Below are 4,870 nucleotides of genomic sequence, written 5' to 3'. Positions count from 1 at the left end.
ACGCAGGAAGCCCCCATTTCATTGAAAGTCAAGTGCGCGCCTCTGCCTCTAGTCATCGCCAAAAGGAAGAAAAAGAAAAACGTTCCCTCATCATCGCATTCGTTTTCCATCGCTCGTCGCTGCCCGTCGTCTGGTGTTCGCGTTGCTACGTTTTAAGGGTTTTTTTTCTTTGGCGACTGTCCATTGTACATTCCGTTCACATCTTTCTAGTGGCTTAAGTGTTACGATATAAGAAATTCGACATCATCGAAGTGATATCATCTTTCGGAGTGTTGAGGCAAGTTATAAATTTGAAACAAAAAATAGGGGTGAGGCTGACATCGCGGATTTGCTTAGGTATACGTGTGTGTGTTACGCATTTGGTGAAAGATTCCTGGCTTTACGATCCATTTCCGGTCCAAATGACCGGTTTCCTAATACCGTGAAGGGAAAGCCCTTTGTTCGGGGAGTGAGGACTTTCTCCCGTATGAGTGTTATAAAATTATTTAGAAAAATCCGTGCTGCCTGTCGATTCGTCTGATTTGTGAGTGTGTATCCCGATCCATCCATGGATATGAAAGACGGAAAACCCGTACGGGAATGGCGTAGATAGCAAAAAAAAATAAGCCTTTTCTGCCTTGGCGTAGTCGGCGTTGGAAACCGAGTAAATACGGGAGATGAATCGGTGTTTAGGTTCCAGAAATCGACGCGCAAATGAAATGGGAAGATGACTTAAAAAATCTCCACAACAGCTAAATCCAGTATGGAGCAAAGTGAATTAATCTTGGAATTGCTTTGGGGATGATTCCGTTTGGCATAGACACGATCTTCGCGGTATATGCTAGACTAGACTGCTGCTGGCTAATGTAGCCATTGCCATCGTCTCCATTTTACGGCAAGCGGTTCAGTTGGCTCTATCGGAGGTCAACCAAAAAGAAAGAACGAGAAAAGCACTGCACGTCGCTCGAAATGAACAAAATGTAGATAATAGCACAGAACATTTCTCGATGAATCTCGTAGAAATGGTACTGATCCACCATTAGGAAAAACTTCAGCGATTAGAATGACATTATTTTGTTATGATTTTGGCTTTTTTTTAAATTTAGTTTAAATGCAAGGAATGTTTTTTCTTGTACCGTGCGAGACCCAATGGCCGCGCGTTTTCATCTTTCATCATTATTGTCTATGGAAATAAATTACTTAATATTCTGATATTTCACATTTCCGACACCATTTATTTAGCGATTGCCACTTGTAATTTTGTGATTTGGGAATTTCTTTTCTGAACACTTGACACTGAAATTTGAAATTCAAATTCAGTTCTATATCCCCAGATTATATTTTCAAATGCTGGTACAACTCGAATTCGATTTCTTCATGAGGTTTATAATTTTAATTTTCTTTTGATTATCTCTCATCCGTTTCAGGTTTTTTTTTCTACCCATTAGAGTTCCTCTAAGAGTTTTAATTTGACACTCCTAACAAAAAAACGCTTTATCTCTTGTTTCCCAATTGATGTGTACCTACATGTTTTATGAATTTGAAACCTCGAAACTTAACTCAAAAAATAAACAATTGAAATAAGGTATTCATTTTACCGTTATTCAAAGTAGAAAAACATGCTCTAGACAAAATGCCTGAAGATATTTACAAAAATTAAAAAAGTCGTGTAAAACTATCAATCAATGGTGCTTGAGTCAGAGGAGAAATTTTTGAAAAAATTGATGGAAAGTTGACGTTATATGACACTTTAGATTCCTGAAACACGAAACGCAATAAATTTTCAATTATATTTACAAGAAAGGCAATTTAATATATACGATGTCAATTAACGATACGTAACAATTTTCAGCGAAGACTGCGAGAAGTGTCAATTCCAATTCCTAATTTTCATCTTTCAGTTATTGATCTTTGTACTGGCATTGAAAATTTAAGTAAATTAAAAAAAAACCTATCCTGTAGAATCGTAAAACTACAGGATTGAATTTTTTACTATCTTATTAAAGGAATCTAAATAAATAAGTAATGAAGATTTTAGCGACACATTTTTACTACCGGGTCCTGTCATACGCAGATTTGTTTTTTTTAGACCAGTAGGCGATTTTCGTTTCTGCAACGTATGTACACTAGACTGCCCCAAATTTGTATGAAAAATTTCAAGCTTGTGTAATGTTATGCGCTGCAGGCTTGAATTGATTCTAGGCCTAGTACAAGGTTTCATGCCAAATTTGGGCCAGATCGGATCACGGGAAGGGGTCGCTCAACGAGTCTAAAGTTTGTATTGGATTTTGGGACATTTTGTTCTGGAGGAACACGAAAATCCAGTTTTTCATGAATAACTTTTGTTTCCTTCGGCCTATTTCTTTTGAAAACGGTTTTTCTTAAAACCTTAACCAAGGTGTGTATATATAGAAGATGTAACGATATGAGAAACTCCCGATTCAGCCATTTTGATTTGGCTACTATGGAGTTCGTGGAGTTTGTTTACTAATACCGTATTTGTTTATGCCGAGTGTTGCACTAGTGTTGCACTGGTGCACCACTAGGTGCTGTCAAACTGTTTGTTTATTCGGACGGTGTTGCACTGGTTTTGACCTGTCGGAGTTCTGCTTACGGACGGTGGCCCACCGATAATTTTGCCAGTGTTGCGAGAGAGCGTGTGAGTGAGTGAGATAGCAATACACTGGCGGCGATTTGTGTTTGTTTTTATCGGGTACGGTGGAACACTCCACGAGTGGAGAAAACAAATACAGTATAACAAAGCCCTCAGCTCGAACAAACTTTCCGATGTTTACAAACAAACTCACTGAACCTCACCGCGCTCTCCTCGCCTACTTCCTGACAAAGTCAGAGAACCTTGTGATCTAATAACCTTGGCCTAAACTATGACAAATAGTTCATCCGAAGATTGCATTTCGATTCGACTTATGAAAAACTGGATTTTTGTGTTCCTCCCGAACAAAATGTCCCAAAATCCAATACGAACTTTAGGCTCGTTGAGCGACTCCTTCCCGTGATCCGATCTGGCCCAAATCTGGCATGAGACCTTATTCTCGGCTTAGGATCAATTCAAGCTTGCAGCGCATAACTTTTTAAAATGTCGGGTCATTTGGAGCACTCTAATGTACACGAATATTGTTTACGTTTCTTTCTCCAGACCAAGGTCATTAAATTACTATGTACCCCCATCGCATGTCTCCTAGGAAACTCAAGATGCGTCGTTATAATTTTCAACGTCGCGACGTACCGTTTGTAGGCTTGTAACTCCTGTCCTGTATATATATTATAATCTTTAAGAAGCTTTCACATATTAGAATCATTAGAAAGTTTCCCGAAAACAGTTTTATTGAGAAAATTTTTGCTCAAATTCATTCTCATGAAGTGATTTTTTTTTATGGCTATAGGGCAAAAACCATTCTGATGTCTCCGTTCAAATCTTACAGCAGATTCGAACTCCTGAGAAAATTTTACATGATTACCATCAAGACGCCATTCACCGCCCAGACACCATTTACCGCCCAAAATCACCCTTTTGTATGTATTTTGAAAAAACTGGGATGTTTTCTCCAAATATAAGACCTGTGTTCTGTGTCGGCATCATTGTTCGACCATTTCACTGAAAAAACATCACTTAATTATGCTAACTATAGCCAGAAATAAAATATTTGGTTTTTCGTTTCCGGTCAAATTATTGAATTCGACGCCTGTTAGCGAACTAGGCATTACTGTACTCCTAGGGCAAAAAGGGTTTTTGTTTACTAGATAGTACCTATTGGACCTAAAATCGACTTGAAACGATAGTTTTATTTTCGTAGAATAGATTTGCATCAAAAAATTTTTGGATTTTTTCAATAGTTGTTGTTTTTTGAAGCGTTTAGTGATGGGCGGTAATTGGTGTATAAAAAAAAGTGTAGGTTCCTAATGACCGGTCACGCACAATTTTTTTGTTTTTAACGCATGTATTGTGTTAAATGTGTAAATTGTAAGAAGCATTTAGTTTGATTATGTTAGAAAATGATGTTTTATCGCTGAAAGTAACCGATTACTTGAGGTTGTTTGCCGGGAATCATCATTTTGTCAGTCAACGCACTTTGTTAAAATTTGTACTAAATTTGCGGAAAAAAATCACAAAATGTATTCTCTAAAGAGCCAAAATATGGTCTTGACAGCTCATTGTATGGAAAATACTAAAAAGAACAGTTTCCGTGTTGTTATGATAGTTTTTCCTTGAGAAAACATTATCGATACCCGGAAAAGTCGAGTGGGCGGTAATAGGGCCAGTTGAACACCCCAAAGTTTAGTTCATTATTTTGAAAAGCGTACATTTTTCGCATTCCATAATTTTTTTATTTAAAGAAGAGCAGTTTTGGGATGTATTGGAAAAGAAAGCGAATAAAAATCTGCCATCGTTTTTTTATTACACATGTTTGAAGTTGAAAAACCGCTTAACTGGGCGGTGAATGGCGTCTTGATGGTATATTTTAGACTATTGAAAACGCGGGTTCTATTTTTTTTGGGGAATTTAGGTCCAAATTTTCCCACTGTGAAATACAGTTAAAATTAAAATTTAAATCTATATCAACCAAAAAAGCTGTCTCAGTCAACAGCCTTCAACAGGTACTCTTACCGAAATAAATATGTAGATTAAAAGATTCTATTACTTCTAAAAAAAAACCAAACCGTTTGTTTCGAGAAAGCGAACATCCTATTTGAAAAGTTTCTTACTTGGCGTAAATTTATTTTCCTATGACGCTATATCAACTAGTGGAAAAAAAATTGCACCAATGCACCGGACACCCGAAACTTCGAAAAAGCGGACTGGCGGAAAAATATCTCGTTATCATTAATCGAAAACGGCACGATCTCGTTTTATCAGTGACCATAAAAAAGC

This window comes from Uranotaenia lowii, chromosome 1, assembly GCF_029784155.1.
Source record: "Uranotaenia lowii strain MFRU-FL chromosome 1, ASM2978415v1, whole genome shotgun sequence".
In the NCBI taxonomy this organism is placed as follows: Eukaryota; Metazoa; Arthropoda; class Insecta; order Diptera; family Culicidae; genus Uranotaenia; species Uranotaenia lowii.
Note: the sequence above shows the minus strand (reverse complement) of the source record.